General features: G+C 39.1%; 1 protein-coding gene and 1 long non-coding RNA gene across 2 annotated transcripts in view; one reads left to right on the top strand and one right to left on the bottom strand.

Annotated features, from left to right (window-relative positions):
- LOC121925326 (protein eyes shut homolog) overlaps positions 1–26303 on the bottom strand; it is a 361923-nt gene that overhangs the window by 167497 nt on the left and 168123 nt on the right. The gene's annotated exons all lie outside the window — the stretch shown is intronic.
- Positions 5452–25467, top strand: LOC121920027. Its single transcript, XR_006101618.1, has 3 exons — positions 5452–5518; positions 21923–22058; positions 24356–25467. It is a non-coding gene; the product is annotated as an uncharacterized LOC121920027 (long non-coding RNA).

Here is a 26303-nt window from a genome sequence, read left to right as displayed (position 1 = left end):
TACCAAAATAGAAACAGATGGCTTTTCAATACAGAATAAAATGTTGGTCACACGTCATTCTAGCTACATTCCTAGAATATTTTCAGAACAATAAATGTATCACTAGTATTGGCTAGTGTCATTTGCTTTCCCGTCTGTGTTTGTTTGTGGTATATTCAAACAAGCCATTCTACCATAAATATAGAAATAAAACAGCAGAAGAACTTGAAGAAGTAGGTTGGATTTCATTGTTTATTGAAAGCAGAACAAGGTGTCTCTTGCACTTCATCCCTTAAAGTGGTTGCCATTACAGAAGAAGCTTTGCTTCTTAGTTCCAATTATGTATTCAGTATCCACAAGTACCAAATGTAAGATGGGTTTTTCAGAATATGAGGGCTACTACTGCCCCCAGATGTTCTCAGCCAATGTGTAGTTGGTATTAAGTCTGAAAGGGGCCAGTGGGTGGATGGATGGATAGATAGATCTAAGTACACAGGGTTCTTTACACAGCAATCCTGATTAACAATCTCACAGAGGATGGTCTATGTGTTCATTACATGACTACAGTCTCACATGCCTGCTGAGTTTGCCACATTTCTGACATAATTGAAACAGTTTTTTGGCTTGCAGAAGCAGATGGGAAACTATTGGGTGCCATCTTCTTCAGCACCAGCATTTCCTTCCCTGTTCTAGAAGCCCACACAAAGAGCCTTGGTGGCACAGTGGTTAAATGCCTGTACTGGAGCCACTCATTCACAAACCATAAGGTTGTGAGTTCAATACCAGCAAAAGGGCTCAAGCTTGACTTAGGCTTGCATCCTTCCGAGGTAAAATGAGTACCCAGATTGTTGGGGGCAATTAGCTTACAGTTGTAAATTGTTTAGACACTGTTAGTTCAGTATGAAGTGGTATATAAATGAAGCTGTTTGTTTTGTTTTGTTTGTGGACATTGGGAGAGCACAGCAAATCTGCCAATGTAGTTCCACTTGGTTGGCTGGGAGTGGTGTGGGGGACTGGATGAAGTCAAGTATAGGGCACACTCTGGTCTGCACCTAAGTTATTTAAGCCAGGCTTCACTCTAGTGTGCACCCTAGGTATTTAAGCAAGGTTGTTCTGCTTCTTTGGTTTGCTTGGGAGGTTTGTCCCCACTTATACTTCCTTTGTTTCTCATTTGTAAGAGTTTTAGGATTGTATCATTACTCTGTAATAATGTCTGTCACGTCTTTGCCCAGTTTTAGTATTGGGTGCCAGCCCAGTTGGAGGACAATTGGGGTTTCAGTGCCTCTCAAACTGACTGTGGTCTCAAGTGGCAAGGGAATCACATAGTGAAGTCTATCCATGTGGATTTCTGTATCTGTCAATCTTAATACACCCAGAAGGTAATATGACTTATATCAGTCAGTAGAAGGGATAACTAATGCGTGAACCAGACCCATGGTGAGGTAAGCATTCTTTAGTATAGCAAATAAAGTTGTGATCAATTTTTGTCAACATATGTGGTCTCTGTGTTCAATGCTTGGCTGGATCCTCTATCACCACTGAATACACTCTCTCTTCAGATAAGCTCACCAGAACCTTGTCGTTCACATATTTAGAATAAACAGCAGAACATTAACATCTAGAAAAAGCATTTCTGAATGCAGAGGTGATAGATTTCTCTTTTTTTTGTCTCTCTTTCTTCCCCCCCCTTTACATTTATGAGCTTTTCCTGATTTTCATGTAACTACAGGATTGCATCTGATTGTTCTGAGTCAGCTTAGTTTGTTTGAGAAAAATGTCATATAAATCTTTCAGTAATATCAGAATAGCTCTGCCTGGTCATTCGGAGTTCAGTGTGGAAGAAGAGTGGCATATGAATTTCAAAATAAATAAATCATAGATAATAGTAATTGCAATGCTGCAAAATGCAGTCTATTATGAAAATTGCATATTTATGTAAGTGGATGAAAAAAAAAACATTTGAAATTCTTTGGCTTATTGAACAATGTAGAAGTTAATGCTCTATTAACATTGTCTAATAGCTCCCATATTTAGAATAGCTTCCAGCTTAATTCTTTAGCATAAGCATCATGAAGAGGAACCATAATTACAGTGGGGGGAAAATCATGGAATACAAATGTTTCCCAATGGTAATTAAGACTAGTTTAATACACACACACATTTAGAATATAATATGTGCAGAATGCCACTATGTAATGTCTGTATTGCCTATAGTGAACTTCCTAACTACAAGCCAAGTCTTACAACTACTGAATGTAACTGATGTTGACAACATTGATTTTTCTGTGCTACTTTCTTCATTTGACTGGCAAAGAATTACACTTGCCTATTCCCATGTGACAAAGGGACCTGTACCGAATATTGGTAAGTTAAATTAAATGCAATTGAAGGCTAATTAGATCTATCTTCTACAAGATGACTACAAGCTCTGAAAAGTTGCTATGTCTGGTTGTGTTTTTAGTAAATATTACTAAATCCAATTATTTTTGCCACTGTTTTAAGCCTGTTGCATTTTATCCTCCCTCCCCTTATTCTATATGATTAGGTTCTGTTTTCTACATTGTTTTTTTCTTAAACAAACAAACAAACAAAACCAGCCACTGCAAACACTTTCATGGGCATCCATGAGATATTTGGTTGTGTAGATCATGAAGAATTATGAGTTGTGGTAAAAGAAATATAATATTCCAAATGAGAATAGCACAACATTTGATAGCCTTCATGCATTACCAACACTCTAGACAAGCAGTCACTGTCAGGATACAACATGGAGAATGAGAATGGTTTGGCATTGCTGGAGACGGGGGCAGTCAGACAAGATCACAATTTACCACCCTATCTTATTAAATTATATAAAATAATAAATAAATAATAAATTGTTTATTTATAGACCACTTTTCCCAAGATCATAGCAGTGTACAACATGTAAAATAGACATACTCCAAGCAAAAGCATATTAAAAATTTAACACACATTAAAACAGCATGTCATATGTAGAACATATGACATGGAAAGTAGAATTAGACTCAGAGGAAGGGGCCATGAAAATTGGGAGAAGGAAAATTAAGATATGCAGATGATACCACATTACTAGGAAAAAACAAGAAAGACTTGGAATGAGTACTGATAAAGTTTGAAAGTGGGTGATAAAGATGAAAACAGCTGAATGTTACTCTATTATTTGACACCCATTATACCCATGATTGAAAGGAGACTGCAGTAAAGAAAAAGAAGAAGATTAAGAATTGGAAAGGCAGCTAAGAAAAAGCTAGATACGATCATCAAGTGTAAAGATACATCATGAAACATCAAAATCACTAAGAACCTTCCTTTTTACAGTAGTGATTATTTCTATGTATGGTTGTAAATGCTGAAAAGAGGAAAATTAAGTTACTTGAAATGTAGTACAAAAGGAGAGTAATGCAGATGCCACGGATTGTCAAAATGATAAATGCATGTGTTGTAGAGCAAATTAAGCCTCAACTCTCATTAGAAGCCAAGATGATTAAACTGAGGCTATCATATTTTGGGCATTTCATGAGATTACATGATTCACTGGAAAATATGATAAAAATGAAAATATGAAACAGTACTTTGTAAAGTGGTAGGTAGTAGGAAAAGAGGAAGACTATGACCTGTTATAGACTGCCAAAATAAAGCTGCTTCGGGTCTCTTTGGAGGTATGCTATTTAAATGATGCATGGGTCCTAAGAGTCCAGCGGTCACGCCAAAGACACACTCCATTCCTAAGCACTGGAGGGCAGCTTTGGTGCAGCTTCCGGATTCTTAGGGTGCATGCATCATTTAAACAGCATACCTCCAAAGAGGCCCAAAGCAGCTTTATTTTGGCAGTCTGTAACAGGCCTAAGTTGCAGATGAATTCATTCAGTCAAGAAAGCATAGCCCTGATTTTGCAAGATCTGAACAAGATGACTGGGACTTGTGGATGTCTCTCATTCATAGGGTCACTAGAAGCTGAAGGCAACCTGCTAGCAAGTGACAGCAGCATCCCATTCATGGTTCATTTCTTACTAGTGGTGGATGAACACATCGAAATAATTTCTGATTAAATATAGAACTGTCCCTTTCTTGTTGTTTCCCTGGGCTCCCAAGACTGTAGCCTACATATGAGCAGCAGACTCTTCTCCATCATCTTACCAACAACAGCATGTGGTCCAAAATAGAGGCTGTAGAAATGGCACCTTGCAATGTGAACTGTTATACTGATTTTATGTCAAGTTCAAAATGGATCTAAGAGATGAGAACACCAGTCTTCTTCCCCAGTTATAAATTTGTTACCCTTCCCTGGTTTTGCTGAATAAAGCTCACAGCAGCCCATAATGGAATACAGAATTAGTTTCTACAAATCACCTCACAACCATTTCAGACAAAAGGTATTAAATGCATGAACTGAAAATGCACTGGAAAAAATGTACATTTTAAAAATAATGTGCATGGAAATACCCATGAATTTTCATATGGGGAAAAAAAGAGCTCATGTATCTTAGCCGAACAAATTTATAGGTGGAAATGAAGGATCTCAGCAAACTCAGATTTTGTAGAGCAACAAACACATCCTTATAGGCAACATAATTTCTGATGAGTTCACATACTACTAATTAATGAAATTAAAATGGTTTCAGTAGGTTCATCTGGTACAGTACTGGTGTCTCCATTCAGCCCATATCTAATATATACACTTGACTATAAGTCAACCGCATGTGTAAGTCAATGACAAGTTTTGGGGCCAAGATTATGGATTTTGATATGATCCATGGATAAGTCAAGGGTGAAACTTAGGGGCATGTAACAAAAGATCCAAAGGATGAAGCAAAGGAAAGCAATGCCAAAGAACTTACAAAATTTCCACAGGCATAACTGTTTGTGCTTACACCATAGGCTGGATGGATGAGAGAGCAGAAGGGAGTCAGTGCTTTCAGGACATGTTATACTCTTGTCTTTCACCAGGGGATGGCTCCTTTTTAATAAGAGATAAAGTATAGACTTTACACTGCCCCATGGATAAGTCAACTCAGGTTTTTGGGGTCAATTTTTTACTAAGATGTTTAGATGTATACATGAATATTTACTGGATACGAAAGAGGAGTACCTTTATTTCACACACACATACTCGTGATACTATCCTCTTTCCTAGAGACACAGACATCATGTCTTCTCTTCAAAATTTCTCACTGTGCATGCAAGACCTGTAAGATTTCTTTCCTTTCTTTTTTGCCGAGATTGAGGCTCGATCATGGATTGGTGTACAACGTGTGTATTTTCCCTGAGAAACATCAGCAAGAAGAATAAATACCATACGGTGTCATTCACTTAACTATTAATTTTGATGTGATGGAACTGTGGTGGTCATTAATATCCAACCTCCATGTGGAAAATGACAATTCTAGTTGCCTAGCAACTGCCACCAGTCTTTGTTTAAAAAAATAAAAATAAATGGAAGGCAGCTATAAGATTAGGAAGGTCTGAGCACAGGATGAGTGGAAGCAAAATGAATCTCCGCTGCAAACTGACCCCAAAGGTGAGGGAGACCATTTACACACAACCTTTCCAAGCATCTAAGTACATTTCATTCACTTCACTAGAGGTACTAAATTACCTATTACCAAAGGATATGAGAGTTACCTCTCAAAGTATGGGTTTCACTTAAAAACAGGTGTGTGTGTGTGTGTTAGGGAGGGAGGGAGAGAATTGGATCAGAGAAGCCCTACATAGGAAGGGTTATTTACCTCCTCCACCAATTCTTTTTCTGGTCTAATTTCCACACCCTACAAAATTGGTACCTATCATCTTCTATAGCAGTGGAGATAGATTTAACTGGTGAACTACTACTACTACTACTACTTGAAAAACTTTGTGGCCCCTGTTAATGACAAATTGTATGTGAAAATAATTTTGTTGTGAGATCAGCCACTGATCTGTCCTATCATGTGCATTTTGGATTTACTCTTTTGTTGCTCATAGCTCAGAAAGTGGCTGCTGATCAGGATTTTAAATCCTAATTATTATTTTTTAATTCCCTACTACTACTCATCTAAGCATCAGTTCTAGTCAACTATAACTTCCCAAGCATTTCTAGGGATTCATTTATACTAATAAGCAATAGTTGTTTCTGCTTAAATTTTCCCAGTTTAGGCGAGAAAATTTTAAATGTGCAAGAGAAAATAAAAATCTCATTGAAACTGTGTTGCTGTTGTTTATGGACTCTCAGAATATCAGCATACACATTTATACCAAGATAGACAACTTGTGGCTTTCCAGATGTTGTTGGGCTGCAACTCCCATCATCCTTCAACACTGGCTATGCTGCTTAGGCTGACAGAAGGTCTAGACCAACAACATTTGAAGAGGCTAACATTGGACACCTATATTTTATAAGGTTTTTAAAATAATTACTTTCCATTCAGTTTTTATAGCCTTGCAAGCTACCTTGTCTATCTTTCAGTGGAAAAATAAAATATATATTTAATGCATAAATATATTAAAAAAGCCATGGACATTCATTCATAATATTTTGCTTCTGTTCAGTGATCACTTAGTGCCTTTTTATACTTTACATTTTAAAGTACTGCAAGTCCACTTTAACTACCATGTTTCCAATTTAGGGGATCCTGGAGTTTGTAATTTGGTGAGGCGCCTAAAGAGTGAGGCACCCACTTTATTTTATTTTTGGCAAGATTTTCTTTGTGAGGGTGCCTGCATCTTCCTCTGAGAGCATCCCCACAAAAAACAATCTTGGCAAAAATAAAATAAATTGGGTCACCATAAGTCAGAAATGACTTGAGTTCTTTTTGTGTCTCACCACATTACAAACCCCAGGATCCCCTAAATTAGAACCATGGAACCTCATCTTCCTCTGAGGATGAGAGAATGTGACTTGCCCAACTGGATTTCCATGATGGAGAAAGGATTCAAACCCTGATCTCTGAGTCATAGTCCAGTGCTCAAACCACTGTACCATGCTTGCTCTCCTCTAAATGCATTCTCCTAAACTGCAAATCCCAAGATTCTTGAGAGCTGTGTGTGTGAGGCAAAGCTATTATGGACTCTGAAATATTGTTTTGATTGTGATAAAGTGCTGGGTTATTGTGTTTTAGGATGCTGGTTGTTTTTCAAGTGCAGTAGGAGTATCCTTTGGAGTTGAGGGGAGACTGCATCATTTCTTTGTTATTAGGTTTCCACTCTTTAGTAATTATAGTGCTGTATTGGGATTTAGTCCAGCTTCTCCATTGGCTGTGTTGCCTCATTCTTGCCTGTTTTAATGCTATGATGGCACCAAGAAAGGTTTTTCCTGCCTCTTTCCGGTGTCTGAGTATTTACTTTTAATACCATTTACTTTTCTGTGAAAAACGGGGCTTTTAAAAATTAATGAGGCTCTTTCCTTCTTTCCACAGCTCAAAAGTAGGAATGGGGAGTAGAATTGTGGAAGGAATTTTTTAGCTTCTTAGTGGGAGAAAAGTAGGATATAAACAAAACAAAATGAATAACATTCTGGCAAGGTTTTTTCTACATAGGAATGCATCTTAAATTTAAACACCAACTTAAAATGAATTTGAGTGCGATAAAGTCACCACTTTCAATTGTAAGGTTGTATATGTGTGTGTGTGTGTGTGTGTTTCGTTTAGGTCTTTAGTATAAATGTAACATAGTGATACTTTCCCACTAATTTTATTGCTTCTGGACACGTTCAGATGCAATATTCCAACTTCAGGATTCAGAGGAATGACACACTAGCACATCCACACAGATATCTGCTGCTTAAATCAATTGTCCATGTACAGTGGGTTTCCAAAAACCCCATGGATGCTCAAGTCCCATTATATAGAATGACATAGTAAAATGGTGCCCCTTATATAAAATGGCAAAATCAAGGTCTGCTTTTTGGATTTAAAAAAATATGTTTTCAAGCCATGGATGGTTGAACATGGATATAGAATCCATGGATAAGGAGGGCTGACTATACCACCACTGTTATTTGGACTGGAAAAAGTTAACTTTCTTGGATTATAGTTGGCCCTTCTTATACATTTATTTTTTATACATGGATACAAGCACCCATGGCTTGAAAATGTTCAAAAAAAGTATAATCTTCAAATATCAAACCTTGATTTTCCATTTTTTATAAGGCACACTATTTTGCTATGTCATTATACTTAATGGGACTTGAGCATACATGGATTTTGTTATCCACGGGGGATCTTGGAACCAAACCCCAGCATATAACAACGGTCCACTGTACAACTTCTAGTATCTCCCAGACACCTTGTATGGGGATTCTTGGCATTGAAGACCAACAACATCTGGGGACCATTGCTGGATCCATATTATTGCCTTAAATATCCCCTCCCCTCCAATTTTAAAGACTCCTGGAGTGTTTAGCTTAGGGCATGAGTGAGCAGTGAGTAGAGATGGAGTGGGCAGGAAATCTCACTATTATCAAGAGTTTAGTTCATAAAGTTCATCTCAGTACAGCAAAGATAGGTTTTTAAAGAATTCACCATGAACACTCCTTGGAGGTGTGTATCACACACACACACTCCTGAAATTTGTAGTATTCCAATGACTGAGTTTTAGGTAAAGGTAGTCCCTTCACATGAATGTCTAGTTGTAGGAGGCAGTGCTGTAGGAGGCAGTGCTCATCTCTGTTACTAAGCCGAAGATCCAACGATGTCTGAGGACTTCTTTGGAGAACTTGTGGCCAGCATGACTGCACCAAAAGCTGTGACCTTCCCACCGACGTGGTACCTATTTATCTACTTGCATTTTCATGCTTTCGAACTACTGGTTGGCAGAAGCTGGGACTAGTGACAGGAGTTCCCCCTATAATGCAGCACCAGGGCCTTGAACTGCCAACCTTCCAATCTTCTGATTGTCAGAACTGGCATCTTAACCACTAAGCAAGACAAGAACCTGAGCTTTTCTTGACAAGAATGGAGGGAAATAATGACCCCTGCTATGACAATACCCTGGGCCTAGAAGAAAGAGTAGAAGAGGACATGAGACTGGAGTGTTAGGGGTGTGAGAGAAGTGAATCCATGAATGACAAATAAGGAGGGTAAGTATCAGACTGGAAAGCCAGCAGGTCAAAAGGTTACAGCTTTGGAAATGTCTCTGGAAAGAAATGAGAGTCCCATGGGATCTATTTATTTATTTATTTAGGCGATTTCTATCCTGCCTTTTTTCCAAAATGGGGTTCAAGATGGCTAATTATCAGTTGATGATTTGTGACATCCTGAGGAGCTGCTATCTTCTGGTAGTATTCACAATGTTATGAACAAATGAGAAATTGTCTTCTTGTGTATTTGTTTCTGGAGACACTTTTGCACTGTGAATATTTGGGTACGAGGAACAACATCTCTTTTTTTAAAAAATATTTATTCTCATGAAAAGGTTTGACACAATCTGCTTGCATGAGGAAAAGAAGCGAATGGGGTAGTTCTCAAGTCACAACCCACTAGTGACTGGAGAGAAGAGAACAGAGCTCTCCTTTTGGTGGCAGCTTTTAACTGTTCAATTGTTTTTTAAACTTTGTATCTGCATTTTAATGCTTGTATTGTTTTTAACTTGTACTGTTTTAAATTTTTGTTAGCCACCTTGAGTTCCCATAATGGAAAAAAGGCAGGATATAAATAAATAAACAAATAAATAACAATAATTCTTGCTTTTAACTCTTCTTTGAAAGTTGTTTTGTTGACCGCAAGTATCTCATTGCTAGCATTGGTCGTGTTTGTTAAGTGATTCTAGAAGCTATTTATTTCCAAAATGTAATTTCCCCAAGCTCTCTCTTTACCTGTCTGGAAAGCACAGGGGAAGCCAGGAACACCTCTATCAGCATCATACAAGTGGCATGTGGATGTCAACCAGCTGAGGCACCAGTATGACACACCCATCTACTGCTCAGTTGTTCTGTTCAGCATGGGCAAAGTGTATTCCTGTGGCTGCATTTGATTCCCTAAAGCTGTTTTTGTAGGCCTCAACCCGCTCTCCTAGTTCCCCAGACCAACATCTTTCTGGCATACATGCACACACACACACACACATTTACAGAGAGAGACAGAGAGAAAGAGAGAGAGAGAGGACTTATTGCTTATTTGAAATAGGTTGCAGTCCACCTGCCCACTGTTAATTAAAAAATGACGAGTTTTCAAAGTACAGTTGGCCCCCGTATCCACAGAATCAACTATCCACGTTTGCTCTGTCAGCAAAACATTTCCTGATCAAAAAATTGAGGCTTTGGGGGTATTGGCCTTATGTTCAGACTTCTTCCCATACTAGCAAAGAACATGAACATTCAGTTGATTTCCTAATCCAGTGAAAAAGAATCCTGCAAGAATATTTTTACATTTTCTCCATTATATTTGGTTTAAAGTCAGCTAGTAAGAATTTCATACATCAGTGCATATAATTATTAAACAAATCCAGCAATTATAGGACAGGTTGTTATGCAGACTACACAAGCCATTTCTTCAAACAAGAGCAAATTGGGTCAACTGCAACTGTAAGGGATAAATCAGAACTCACAGGCTCATGTTCAGTTTTAATCACTTGACTATAGTTAAGTTACAGTACATGATGGGTGTCCAAGGCTGCAGTGCAGTAGCAAGAAGTTAGCCATAATTTTCTGGGAGTGTGAGGAAGATTTCACTACATTTCTTGCATTAGTTTTTTTTAGCAGACTGTGTTTTGAACTCTATCAAATTGTGAAAAGCAGCTAAAAATAATGACAAGTTGCTTTCCAACCAAGAATGTCTGAATATACTGCCATATACTTTACTCCTAGCAACAATGAATTACAGGTTTAGCTGAGGACTCAATAAAGGTATCACTGTTTGGTGGAGTTTTGACTAGAAAGGCAAAATAATGTGTAGTATGTCAAGAGTTCATGATACAACATTCCAAAATACAAATAAGCCACCTGAAATATCCTCCTAAGTTGTATAAATTCAAAGAAGCGTCTGTTAGGTTAATTCTATTAGTGAGGCACAAATGCCTGGTGTCATAAATGTCACTTGTCCATTGACATTATCTTTAGAAGAATCCAACTCACTAAACCTCACAAATGAGATGTCAATTGTGCTTTACAGCCCCAAGGATTGCAAATATTATTGTGTCTTTTAGGTTATGGTAGAATTACAACTGTGCTATCATAACTTCACAAGCCATTATATAGGCAAACCTCAGTTATCAAATGCATCTGAGGAAATAGACGTAAGTCTATGAATGCTCATACTGCCAACTTCTTTCTTTCAGTTAATCTCAAAGGTGCTACAAGATCTCTCTACACTGTCAGTTATCAAACCTTCAGATAAAAAAGCTCTCTCTCTCTCTTTTTTTTTTTTTTACAAAGTCTCTACCCTCCACTCATCCCCCCCCCTTTTTTTTTTTGTATCCCTCCCGACGATTTTTTAAAGCAACATTTGCACTGGGAAGATTATGGAGGCCACCTTCAAAAGCCCAGAAGTTTGGTGTTGTGTTGCAGCAGTGAGCCTGCATAAACAATAATAAAGCTTGAGCTGGAAAAGAGTAAGATTCTGCTCTAGCCAAGCCTACTGTAGTTGTGTGTGCCTGCCTCCAACAAGCAGGGTAAATAGTAGCTATCTGCAGAATGTGAAGGAAGCATAGATCTGGAAAAGTTTGCTTAGACTTGTTGAAATGCTTTTCTTGTCTTTTTTTTTTTTTGTGGTGTAAGTTTGTTGTTCGTGTTTCTTCTGAGAGGGTTTGCCATTGCCATCCTCTGAGACTAGAGTGTGACATGCTCAAGGTCACTCAGTGGATTTACATGACCGAGCTGAGATTTGACCCCTGTTCTCCAGAGTCCTAGTACAATGCTCAAACCACTACACCAAGTTGGCTCTCTTACATGCTGGTGCAAGTACATATTCCTATTTTTTCTATGTTACTTCTCTGGTACCAAATGTTCTGTTAAAAAGGTAATGCCCAGGAATACATCCACCGCAAAAAAAGATGTGGAGGAATAGGGCATGAGGCAATTTCTAGCAATTCACTAATTGGAGTTTTCCACATAACCAATTTCTGTTCAGGTCTTTAGTTCAGTTCTAAATGCATCTGCTCAAAAGCATACCCCAATGTCAATAAACCAATATGACTTATTGTTAGATATGACTCATTTTAGGCCTGGTGCCTGCTGGTTCTCCACCGGTTTACACAGCTGAGAAGAACCATTGGTAGGAAGCTGGTACAGCCGCTCCATGACAGATAAGAGATCCTTCTGTTTGCAAACCAGTATTTCTAAAAGATGGTCAAAAGCAGCTGATTAATAGCTTTAATACTTATTAATAGAAGTCAACCTAGTCATTTGCATTTCTGAGCTCTTCCTGAGGATGTGGCAGAGTGGATTTTCATGATGAATATCATAACCTCCAACTGTTCCAATTGGACAGGGAGAATCTTGATTAATCATCTGCCATCCCACTTTTTTCAGCTGCTTTTACAAAGTCCCAGTTTATATCTCCCCCACCCACGTTCCAACTGTGCCTTTACGTTATCATAATTCCAAACTGAGTTGAAAGTACAAAAGTTGTCTGTACTCACTTCACTCAGTGGGAGGAGAGGTGAGGCAGAGGCATGCCTTCCCTTGCTGCTTATGCGTTCTTCCTCAATAACCATTAGCCTATAGAGCCTAGTCAAGGTGCTTCAAAAAAAGAAGCACAATAAAAACACTGGTAGACTGGGCAAAATGGATCTGTGAACCTCACTTCTTGGAAGATAAATTGAAGCACCTAGACCAGGCTCTACAGGCTAATGGTTATTCCAGCTCAGACATCAGAAGGCCTGCCAGACCCAGAAAAACCCAGAGGAGTGAAGACAAACAACCATCCAAGGGGAAGATATTTTTACCATACATCAAAGGAGTCACAGACAGAACAGGGAAACTGGTAAGGAAACACAACCTCCAAATGGTTTACAAACCGACCAAGAAAACCCAACAAATGCTGCAGTCAGCGAAGGATAAGAGAGACCCTCTCACAGCTGCAAGAGTTTACCACATATCGTGCAGCTGCAATCAAGTTTACATAGGGACCACCAAATGCAGTGTTCATACATGAATCATGGAACATAACAGACACTGCAGACTGGGTCAGCCAGAAAAATCAGCAGTAGCAGAACATGTTATAAACCATCCTGGGCATTAAATGCTGTTTGAAAACTCTGAAATTCTGGACCATGCCAACAACTATCAGGTCAGAATGCACAGAGAAGCCATTGAAATCCACAAACACCTGGACAACTTCAACAGGAAAAAAAGAAATCCTTAAAGTGAACAAAGTTTGGCTACCAGTCCTGAAAAACACTAAAACCAAGACCCAGCAAAATGGAAATGAAAACAAACAAACAAACATGCAGGGCCAGGGGTTTCCCCAGCTGACAATGATTAGTAATTAAGCAGACACTAATCCTCTTTGCATATACTCCCACCTTGAGGCCTTGCCATCAACAACAGAATAATACACAGAAAAACATGGAAATCACTCCTCCTCACCCAGCGTCACACAGTGTATATATACCCAGCTCTCTTCCATGCCAGCATTCTCTGAAGATGCCAGCCACAGATGCTGAGTGAAACGTCAGGAATAAACTCTTCTAGAACATGGCCACATAGCCCGAAAAACCCACAAAAAACTATCAAGGCTTAATGTTTTGTACTTTACAAATTGTTTAAACTTTACAAATTGTTTTTAAATAACATTTATATTTATATTTATATTGAATGTTCTGAATAGTATTAATCCATATTCATTAATTATACTGTTAGCTGTGTTGGAACTCATTAGTGAGAGAAAGAGAGGATATAAATGAATAATACAAAAACAACTACAACAGACCATTTCAATAATTGAACTTTGTCAGGGAAATAAGGAGGGCTTAGGATGTGATACCACTATGCTGCCCCAATGACCAGTGTGCTCCTAGTGTGCTCATTTACTCGTAGCTCTGTTGGTGAAACCAGTTTTGTGTCTATAATGGGTTGTCTTACTCATAAATGATGAGGGGAGAGCCCTTCCATGAATTCTTCAAGCCCCTTGGCCAGCTTACCTAAAACTAACAATACACTTGGCTCCCTTTGCTTTAAAAACCCTTAAATCTGCAACTGTGATGATTCTAGAATCCCTCTCTTAACAAATAAACATAATTGGGAACTTTGCTCAGTTTACATTTTTATAATCCCATCAAAGGGTGATAGGAACAAAAGAGAAGACCCCTTTGACTATGTGAACTGCAGATTACCAAATGACCTCCGTAGAGAGGTGCATTTGGCTTCCTTATTGACAACATTTGTAAGCAATTAATACTGGAGGAGGCAAGATTTTTGGTAAGAATACAAGTGGGATTCTTTGTTTTTATTGGTTCTATCTTCCCTGCCTAGTTTTTAATTAACTGCACTTTCATTATATTTCATTGTTGTTATTGTTATAGCCTTATAGAAGTTGATTTTGTGTGTTGTTAGCTGCTTTGTGCCTGATTTTCAAAGAAAGGTGGCATAAAGGCTTTATTATAAATAAATAACTAAGCAAGCCTGGGCTTATTTTGTAAGTAGGCTAAACACACACACACACAGCATCTGTTCTTTTTTTTAACTTGCAGTTGTGAGAAAAAGAGTGTCCAGTGATCCCCTACTTGAGAATGACGACTGTAAAGGGAATAGGGCTGTGGTGTTTGATTCAAGAGAAAATTAGAGTTTATTTACAATCTGCACTTGAATGGATTTTCTTTAATGGATTTCCTCAATAGTTTACAGGAGCAGGTCTCATAATGGCAAGGGTGCTGTTTAAACAAGCAATAGAATTTATTAACTTCTAGAAACATCCAAATGCTCCTCTGGGGCCCAGAATGATACAAAAGCTTACGCAAAACACAAATCACAGAATATAAAATGCAGAGATTCACTGGTAGTTACTCCCAATTGTCCACATGCCTGTTTATCTTTGTTTATCTTCTACTAGTTAATATAAATGTCTCAGAGTTTGTGTCTGCAATTATGTGGTGTGTTGAGAAGGTTGAGAGGCAACAGCCACATATAACCATACATTTATAACCACCAAAAAGTAAACGTAAAGATAAAGGTTTCCTCTTGACATGAATGTCTAGTTGTCTAGGGTCCGAAAACATCTCCAGTAGTCATATGGCCAGCATGACTAAACAGAACGGTGTTACCTTCCCACCAAAGTAGTACCAATTTATTTACTTGCATTTGCATGCTTTCAAAATGCTAGTATGGCAGAAACTGGGACTAGTGACAAAAGCTCACCCATCATATGGCACTTGGCCTCGAACTGCCAATCTTCTGACCATAAGAATTGGTGTCTTAACCACTATGCCACCATGTCCCAGGGGTTAAAAATTGACACGTTGTAGTTTAACAGCTCACCAAATTTGATGAAACATATAGCAAGTATTAAGTTATTGGGCCACCTAATTCCTAGCCCATATCACAATTCCAAGCTGCATCCTATCATCTTACGTGTTTAACTTACATGCTGAAAACATCATAAGAAAAGCAGAATTAGAATCAGAAAAAGGAGGAGTGAAGATAGGAGGAAGCAACATTAACAATCTAAGGCTGGTTCCACACCGCCAAAAAGTACATGCTCAGCATGTACTAGGGTTAGGAAGGGGCATCCTTTCCAGACGCCCCTAACCCTAGTACATGCCGAGCACATACAAAATGGTGGCGCCCTATACACATGGGCGTCGCCATTTTGACGTCGCGGACGCTTAGCGTTCGCATGTCATGGAAACGATGCTGCAAGTGCGCCATTGGCGCCTTGCGGTGTCATTTCCACACTGCAAAAAGAACCCGCTTTTTGCGGGTTCTTTTTGCTGCACTGGGGAACCACGCGGTTTGTCCACTGTGGTTCCCTGGTGCAGCAAACACGGGCACTGCCAGAGCGCCCTTTTTGGGCACTCTGTAAAGCACCTAAGATATGCAGATGACACCACAATATTAGCAGAAGACATTCAGGAATTGGAACACTTAAAGAAGGTCAAAGATGAAAGTGCAAAGGCAGATCTGATGCTGAACATAAAGGAAAAAAATGACCACAGAAGAAATACACCAATTCAATCTAGACAATGAGGAAACTGAAATAGATAAGGAATTCACATCTAGGATATCTAGGATCAAACACTGGCCAGAATGGAGACTGCAATCAATAAATAAGAAGAAGACTAGGAATGGGAAGGGCAGCTATGAAAGAACAGGAAAAGATATTGAAGAGCAAAGGCATACAACTGAGCACTAAAGTCAGAATTGTTCAGGCCACTGTATTCCCATTTACCATGGACAGATGTACAAGCTGGACAATGAAGGAAGCAGACAGAAATAAAATCAACTCATTTGAAATGTGGTGATGGAGAAGAGTATTTAGGATACCTCTGACAGCCAAAAAGACAAGCAAATGGGTTCTTGAACAGATCAGACCAGGGCTCTTCTTGGGAGCTAAGGGGCCTGTACAGACAGGCCAAAATAAAGCTGCTTCGGGTCATTTTGGAGGCATGCTCTTTAAATGACACAAGCATCTTAAGAGGCCAGAAGCTGCGCCAAAGCTGTGCTCCAGTCCTTAGCTGTCCCAATACAGGTAACACTGTTTTGTGGATATTGGATCTTGTATTTTTTGGCATGGCCAAGACAGCAACCACTGAAGATGTTACATTGATGTGTGTTACACTTGAGATGTTGTAAAGTGTAATGAAAATTGTGGTGTTTGCACTGTGGTATTTGATTTCATACATGTAGGTTATCATTTGATGTTTTAGTCACTGTGTGATCAAACAACAATATGCCTACTTACTCTAAGCCACTTTGCTGTATATAAAGTTTTATTTGGAGTGATTCAGTACAGGATGGAAAGAGAGTCATATAGCCCTCCACTGATGTATATCCTTGAGAAATAAGGAATACACATATGAGGAGTCCCTGAGAAACTCAAAAGCCAAAACAACACAAAACATGATTCAGAAACATTCCACAAAAGTGCTAAGGGACACAAAGCTCAATTGTAAGCATGTTTACTCAGAAACAAGTTCCATTCATTTCAAAGGGATTTCATCCCTGGGAAAATGTGATTAGGATTACAGCCTGAGGCGTCTTATTCAATAGAGTTTTACATTTTCCCTGTCATCTGGAATGATTTATATGTGTGTGTGTGTGTGTGTGTGTGTGTGTGTGTGTGTGTGTGTTACTTGTTAATATGCCACCTGTTGATGAAAAGTACTTGTAGTTGCTCCTAAAATAAAAACAGCAATTTAAAAGTAACAGAAAAATATGTGATACAATAGGTATAGTGCAGCATTAAAGCAACTGCAAGTTAAGATAAGAAACAAGAAATAAAAAGAAATAAACAGTCAAGGATAAAAGAATAGAGCTCAGAACAAGATTTAAGAAGCTTCAACAAGATTTTAAAAGGCTGGAAAAATAAGGGGAAAAGTATGCCTGATACTCAAAAGGCATTACAAAAAGAACAAGAGGGAAAATATAGTCTGAGTTCTCTCATTTGGGTCTTCTGGGTTTCAAAAGACAACAAAGCATCTTCTTTATTACCTATACTATATCTAATCTTAAGGTGTTAAGACTTCATGCTGCTTCCTCTAGTTGGTAAATTTAGGAGGAGTAATATGAAATTGCAAATGGTATGATGAAGTACTTGAGAAATGAGCTAATCAAATAAGTATCTCTTTTCTTTTGTATAGAATTAAGGCTTTGTCATTTTCTCCTTCCATATTCATTGCCCGCCAGTAGCAGAAACAGATTGTGACACGGTTGTATTATTCAGAAAACCAAGGACTCTGAATCAAGAATGCTCATTTGGCATGCATAATAAAAATGCATTTGGAATGTATATAGCTGAATTCGAGAATTGGTAAAAAAAAAAAAGATGGAGAAAAGGTTAGGGAGACATGAAAAATATGTAATGTGCAGGGGAGAAATAAAGTCAAAAGCCAGTTTTGCATAGAAAAGCATGATGGATAAAAACCATTTGAAATTATGTAAAATGGGCCATTTTTATCCAATAAATGAAACTTCAATTTCTGTAAATGAGGAATAATACAGAAATACAGAAACCAATTGGACATGTCCCCTGTTCATGTCAAAGTGGTGTTACATTTTTTGAATGAAAACTGGACTTGTTTTTTAAATAAAAGGATATAATCTATTCCAGCACATTTCAATCTCTTCCACAGACTTGGGAAAACTTACTTTTGACTTGCCATTTCTAGAGCCTGGAAGTGCTTCATATTTCCTTAGTTATTTGAGAGAAATGAAATGGATGGCCACTTAATTCACACAAAATCCTTGTATGTCCTACCCCTCCTGTCAAAAGTATGTAGATTAAATGTGAAAACTCAGCAATATAGCAAAGAACTTTTAGATAATGTTTTACAAATAACATGTTACCTTTTTTTTTGGCAGTAGAGTTAAATTAAATTATGACTTTAATGCTGGGGATAATGGCTGCTGCCACATTGTAAAATTAATGCAGTGTGACACCGCTTTAACTGTCCTGGCTCCATCCTATGGAATCCTGAGATTTGTAGTTTGTTGTGGCACCAGAGCTCTCTGACAGAGAAAGACAAAACTACAAATCCCAGAATTCCATAGCATTGAGTCTTGGTAGTTAAAGCAAAGTCAAACTGCCTTAATTCTGCAATGTAGATGCAGCCAATGTCATTCTCATTAAGTATAACTGTAACTGCTTTAGTTATTTGTATAGTTACAGGGGTGGTAGCTAGTGGCATCTATGACAAAGAGGTGATTAATCCAATCTGTGTTATAATCTCAGTTTCAAATGTATCATCCTAGGGATAGAATTTATCCCCAAAATAGGTTCAGCACATTTGGATAGATCCATTAAATTTATCTTAAAACCCAGAGGCACCTCACTGCCTCACTGACATGGGCGCCATCAGCTGAAGTGAGTTACAAGTTGTGTGATGTGGCCTCACTACGTGGGTGTGCTCCATACCACAGGACAGGAGTTTATAGTATTCTCACTTTTGTAAGAAGAAAATGAATAAGTAGGTATGGGAGTTATTTTTTAAAAAGACACACACACACAAAAACAAACAAACAAACCTGGAGAGTTATGTTGAATATTTGAATACAGGAGAATGCTGCATCTCTATCCGTACTGTTATGTTTTAAAATGATTTTATAGTTTTTAAACTGATAGTGTTTAGATGTCATAACTTGCTCAATTATGTTTTGACTTTTTAATCATAACAGCTGGCATCTTGTTCATGAGCTACAATGGTGTTCATCGCAATTCATTTTTACAGTTCTGACTACACAACAAGCAAAAGTCCTTGCAAAACCTACTTTTTAAGCACTGCAAAAAACAAACCCACACATCTCAACATGGCCATTTCTGTATTGCTGGAGAATGAAAGGGGAGGGATGAGCAGGGATGCAGCCAGCTCTTTTCCTGTAGCTGGATGCATTGTGTCAGGGTTATCTGGCGTACACCTGTGTTGCTCGGTGCTGCTTCTGTTGGCGCAAGTCAGTCCCTCTGAGGTCAAAACAAAGTGCCCAGCCCAGCCATGTGACTGATACTGGATGCCTTGTACCAGAGGGATCAATTCATGTCAGTAGCAGTGGCACCAGGCAACATAATAGGAATGTGTGTGTACACAATCACCCAACATTATTAGAGTGTAGAGGGAATCTTGGGACACTCTGAGGCCAGAATACTCCAGTAACATCCTGGAGTATTCTGGCCAGTATAGACGAGCCCAAAGTAAGCTAAGGTTTAGGGCTTTAAAAAAAAGAAAGAAACAAGCTTTATTGTTGTATGTAGCCCAGAAGCCATGAGATCCCTAACTTGATTTTTTATTATTACCTATGCATGTTGTCATTTGTTTTGTCTTTGAACTCCATAAGCAAGAGCCACTTTGGTGATAGTACTACACATAAAGAAGAATAGGATTTCATAATACCACAGAGAAACAAAAATAACACTGCATAGAACAGTGCACAGAAGTAATGGAGCTAGTTGAAAAGCTCACCTTATTTAAAGGTCAAGAATTGCAAATGGCTTTTTGGGAATGGCATTTCAAGAAGACTACAACAACAGCAGTCGGTAGTTAAGGTCACCACTTTAGTGTGGGATGGGTAGGGGCCCTTTAACTCTTTCTCCCTTTCTGAATTCCCACTATGGATTGGTAGTCCTCCAGCTGCTAGTTAAACTGGAAGGGAAAAAAAGTCAATTTTCTCCTATAGAATCTCGCTAGTTTACCCATAAAAGTAGATAAAGATAGTCCCTTGACATAACCAATTGTGGGGGGTGAGGGTGCTAATCTTTATAACTAAGCCAAAGAGTCAGCGTTGTGTGAAGATTTCTCTGGTGGCCATGTGGTCAGGAAAATTATGGCAACCCTAGCATGACTGCACTGAAAGCTGTTAACCATAAACAAAATTTACCCATAAACTAAGCATATCTGGAACAGAGCAACAAGAGAATTATTGTTGACTGACCCTGGAAACAATGAGACAATTTGCAATAATGAAACAGACACCAAAACATGGGTTGAAATTAGGCCATTTTATTAACTTGAACTATTTATTGATTTCTTAAGAGAACTGCAACTAAGGAGGGAGTAACCTAATGTGCAAGCAGCTGCAGCTGTGGTCTTTTCTCTAGACCACCTCTGCAGCTTCCTCTGAGCGGTCACACCCGCATCGGGAAGACCAACCAGAAATCCTCTCTCCCAATCCCCAAGGATTAAAGAGAGGGTTTACCCTTCAGGCCAACTCAAGGGCTATCTCTTTCCCCACCTCCCAGGTCCCAAGACTTAAAGAGATTGTTTCAGAGACCTCCCTTCCACCAAAATGGTGACCTAAGTGCTTACCGAACTTTAAATCTCCCCCCATTTCTGCCAATGACAGCCTATTTAGACATCACCCTAGCCAATTGTTCAAGTCCAACTGGAAACAGTATGGGGTAGATAAAAAAGCCTGTGGAAAAGGGGAAAAAAAACTCCTACCAAAAGCTGCTAAGAAACTTCACACTGTACAAGCAGTGGGAGGGTGGGTTGATCGCCTGATCAAAATGGAGAGTTGAGGGAAGGCAGGGCTCAAATCACCTCTGGCCACATCCACAAACCTCCTCTGCCATGGCATAACTGCCATGTCTCAATTTAAACTTGTCCCCCTGTTCCAGGGAGGCCAGCAAACTGTGTATCATCCCCCAACATCTCTGTCGTGGGGGTGATGCAGATTATTTAAATTCAAATAATGGCATGCTTAAGTTCAAATAACTTCAATAAGATGTTTTCTTTTTTAAAAAATTGCATGTTGCACTCTCTTAAAAAGCATCATTAAAGAGGTAACAAAATACAAGCAGATGTATAAACCACAGCTATTTAATCAAAGGACAGAGGAGGTGGAGATGGAGAACAGCAACCCGAACCTACCCAGTTTAAGGGCAGAGCTTGTACTTTTCAAAAGAATTTATATAATCCTATCCTTCAGACAAACTGAACAATAGTAGGATGACATTGTGGGTGGTCGGCAGAAATGTGGGTCCCAGTAGCTACAGTACAGAACAATACGAAATCTTGGCATCACTCTTTCCCCATGTATGAGATACATTTTTAAAAAATAAATCTTTGATCAAAATTGTAATACAATGTCCAGATTAATCCCACCTTTAAATAAAAATGCAGACTGCTCTTTGGATAGACAAGAGGAAAGAAATAGCTGGGGATCTGCAAGAGAATTTCATACAGCTCAGTATTATCTGAAACCTTGTCATAAGGTAATTAAGGCAGAGGTTTCCATAACAAACCTCCAACCTTTCTTTGTCTGATCTGCAGTGCTGAGGATAAACTGAGTTTCTGATGCTTTTCTGCCAGGCTAATCCCCGATTTGTTTCAATAGTCATGTGTGCCATTGTTCTGTCATGCTTAGGAAGAAGAATTATTTGGAGAAGTAATGAGAAGCTGCAGATTTCTTTTATCCATCACAGTCTGTATGCTGAATGCCAATCTCTTGAGATACATCTCTTCATCTAACAAAACCTGAAGAGCAAAAGTACAGATATTCGGTATGTGAAAGTTGCAGTTTTAAGAACAGGTAGAGTCTCCCTATCCAGAATTCCAAAAGCTGAAATACTTCAAAAACCAAAGCACTTTTTATGGGAGGCTGAGATAGTGACACTTTTGCTTTCTGATGGTTCAAGGTACATCAACTTTGTTTCATGCACAAAATTATTTGAAATATTGTATAAAATTACCTTCTGATTGGTGTATAAGGTGTATATGAAATGTAAATTAATTGTGTGTTTAATCCTGGGTTTCATCTACAAAATATCTCATACTGTATTCCAATGCCCCCCCCCTCCCCCGGCAAAAATAAATAAATCTGAAAATCCAAAATGTTTTGGTTAAGAGAGACTCGACCTATATAATTTATGGAAAATTTCAAGAGCATTTGCTAGCATCCTCCCATCTTTCCTTCTCAGTACACTATATGGCTCACAATCTCACTTGAAACATTGACAGTGGCTAATTCTACTATTAGATAAGACTTTTTGTTTGTTTCATTTGTATTGGTTTGTCTTTTCAAAATGCTAGCTTAGTTTCCCAAGGTTCTGTTTCACATGTTTAGTGTGCCCACTATTAACAACACACATACCTATATATTCAGGTTCCCTAACCCGGAGCAGCCCTTCAAGTCACTTCTGACCCTAAGGTAACCCTTATGGGGTTTTCTTAGCCAGTTTCCTCAGAGAGGATTTTGCACTGCCATCCTCTGAGGCTGAGAGCATGTCATTTGCCCAAGATCACCCAGTGGCTTGCCATGGCTGAGCAGAGATTCTAACCCTGATCTCTCAGTGTTCCCCCCCCCCCGGATATTAAAATCTGCAGATCTCAAGGCGCATTGTCCTCAATTGTGGCATAGCCATGTGGCTGCACCACCACTAGGCACAATGGCACTTTGTCGCCCCGACTGTCTGAAGCCTTCCTCACTGCTCTCACTGTGGTGAACAGCAAGGGTCTACCTCCTCTTTCTGCTGCCACCTCTTCCTCCTCTTCCCCCACGCTGACAACACTGCATCCTCCTCCCTCCTCCTTCACCTCTTCCCCTCTGCTGCTGCTGCCACCTCTTCCTCCTTCCTCCTCCTCCTCTTCCTCCTCTTCCCACCACTGCCTCTGCCTCTTCTTCCTCTACCTTCCTCCTCTTTCTCTTCCCTGCTGCCATTTCTTCTTCTCTTCCTCCTCCTCTTCCCCACCCCTCTGCCTCTACTTCTGCCTCCTCCTCCCCCCCTCCAAGTGGGCTTGCCATCCGCGGATGCTGGAATCTGCAGATGGCAAGTCCACAGATAGAGAAGGCCTACTGTATATAATTTTTGCCCCAAACCTGTCCTCAGCCTATACATGGGATCAACTTATAGTCAATTATACACGATAATTCCTTCTGTGGAAGGAACTGGGTATTTTTGTCTAATGAGGACGATCCATGTTCTATTCAAGGTGTGGAATCTGAGTTGCGCTATTGCACATGCAGATTCACATTGTACATGGATGCACATAAACACTGCAGTTTCATAAAGTTTCCCTTCCAGACAATTGTTATCTAGCACGATTAATGTGTAACTCAGCATGTAAAGACTTATACATGCTCTCAGACATTATTTTAATTTTTAACGTAATTGTTTGGTATTTATTATATTTTAAAGTCTCACTTAAAATGGCTTTCAGACTTTTAAACACAGAGGAAAGCTTTAGAGGAAAGCGGGAGTTCTACATTATGTAACAGGTTCCTTGTATCTCTTTTGCTTTGTGCAGCATACAAAGTAAATGCAACTCTTGGAAAAATCTAGCTAATGAATAACATAATGACAGGTATTCTAGCATATAATGGCTGACTCCAAGCAGGCAATCTTTTATTTCACATTAATACTGATGTCATTTTCTCTGTGATGGAAATGCTCAAAGTAAATGAAAAGCCAAAGCAGAAACAGAAAGGATATTCTGAAGTTATCTGGCAAATTTTTTCAAAATGAATGAAGAACTTTATTAATGCAAGAATGTAACCACATAAATCCTGTGGTGCACTGAAAAATATCTATCTGCAGAAAAGGAATAAATGTTCACCAAAACATTAGTGAACAAAATTTTAAAAAGAGAATGAGATTCCAGTACATTTTTCCTCAATGTAACCCTTGATTCAATGGATCTAGGTGAATAAAAATTATGATGTATCTTTATTAGTTTCTAAATGGCATGCAACACTTAGGAATATGGAGAGTGGGATTGCAATTAGCTATTTTGACCGATATTTTCACTATGATAAAGAAACTTTTTATCTCCATTTTCCTATGTGCCTTGTGATAAGCAGAAAATGAAAACTGCACCACTGAGCTGCAAAGCCACCAGGAAATGACAAATGCCTCCAAATGCAGGTATGAGGAATAAAAAGTAGTCATAAAATGGTAAGAAATATGTTCACTGTTTTGTGAAGGTATGTCACTTCTTTATTTTTAGTCTGCACTTGAAATCCAATGTGCTCAAGCAAGAGAGAATTGAGTGGCGACTATTTCCAGAAGTACTTTATTTTACTGAAAATTGCACACGAAGAGATGCATTTGAACAGGAGGGGCAAGGTTTTAATTTAACGGTTGTGGCAAGAATACTTTTTTAAAAAAATCATGAGGACAGCAGGGGTAAGGATAAGAATAGGAATAGGGATAGGGTGGCCCTCCTGATACAGCTGAAATGCAACTCACAGCAGCTCTAGCCAGCATAGTCAATGGTAAAGAATGCCAGGAATTGCCATTCAGCAATATCCCAAGGATAGCACATATCCCACCTCTTTCCTAAAACACTGGGCACACAAACTTATTTTCACCTATACATAAAAAATAGCAATAGCATTTACATTTCTATACCACTTAATAGTGAACTTAGCACTTTCTAGGTGGTTTAAATTTTCCCCAACAAGTTGGGTATTCATTTTACTGACCTATGAAGAGATAGCAGGCTGAATGAACCTAGGAGCCCTGGAATTGAACTCACAACCTTGTGGAAGCATTTAACCGCTGTGCCACCAATAAAATCACAACAGGAAAGCTCACATACTGGTTATCACCTTGGTACCTGAAGGTTGTGGAATGGGAGAAATGGAGTAGACTTTTCTTATTCAATGTCTATTGGGCCACTTTTGGAAGCCACTTCAGTGCTTGGGAATCTTCCCAGATATTGAAGTGATAGCATCATTTTGGCCAGTCCTTTGAGTCAACCGGGGAGTTCAGTGTGCACATGAAAAACACAGTATCATGTGTCATATCAGATCTTACAAGACTTGGCAAGGCCTATATCAGGCCTCAGCAGCCATGGGTAGGTGGGTAGAAAATCAAAGATACAATAAAAGCTTATGGAATTTGTCTGTAATTAGAAGCAGAGATCCAATTTTTTTTTTTTTGAATGACTGCTTTGGGAGAACATTTACAATGTCTGTAGGTGCCAGGTAAAACATCCTGTCCCGCATCTCCTCAGATGGAAGTCCATATTACATACAACCCAAACCCCCAGTTCTGGGGCGAACATTCTGGATGACATCTGGCCTGTTCAGCATTGAACCTGTTCTTTAACACCCTTATAATGTATTTTTAAAGTTATCTTTTACTCTGGATCTTCCTGGAAGATCCGGAGCCCTCTGTTGCAATGCTGGTCATCTGTTTTCAATGGGTTCCATTGTGCCACCTGGTTTGACCACCAGCGTGGCAAATAGTCTGCCCTGAGGCGAAGTACCCAGCTATGTGATCAATGCTGGGTACCTCTTCCTACCCTCAGAGTGAGCAACTTGCCATGGTAGCAGGTGCACTGGGCAGTACAGCAGGACATGCATGCCAACAGCTGCCCAGCATTGCAACAGGAGTGCCAAGTAACAGGGGGTTGTTGAAGCACCTCTGGGACAATAATACTCCAGTATGCCCTCAGCCTGTGCAGACAGGGTCATGATCTAAAGTGGACAAACAGTAGATTACTTGCTTTATCCTTTTCCTACTAATGATAGTCAAAATTGTTGTTATCCCTTCCCCAGAGGGTTCCAAATACACATTTCCTACCTATCCACAGCTTCAGGCAATTTCAAAACTGGAGACACAGTAGACCAAGAATGGCTTAAGTCCTCCCTCATACTTGTCCTGCTTTTCCAAGGCATCTGACAATGCATTTGTAACATATGCAAATTAATACAGGGGCTGATAGCTGAAAGGTTATGACAGAGTTTTCAGTTTAGCTTCCTGTTTAGTGGTTATGGGGACAGAGAGGTCACACAGGGTTGT

This window comes from Sceloporus undulatus, chromosome 1 (assembly GCF_019175285.1).
Source record: "Sceloporus undulatus isolate JIND9_A2432 ecotype Alabama chromosome 1, SceUnd_v1.1, whole genome shotgun sequence".
NCBI classification, from domain to species: Eukaryota; Metazoa; Chordata; class Lepidosauria; order Squamata; family Phrynosomatidae; genus Sceloporus; species Sceloporus undulatus.
The sequence above is the reverse complement of the archived record's forward strand: the minus strand, read 5'-3'. Positions and strand labels throughout refer to the sequence as shown.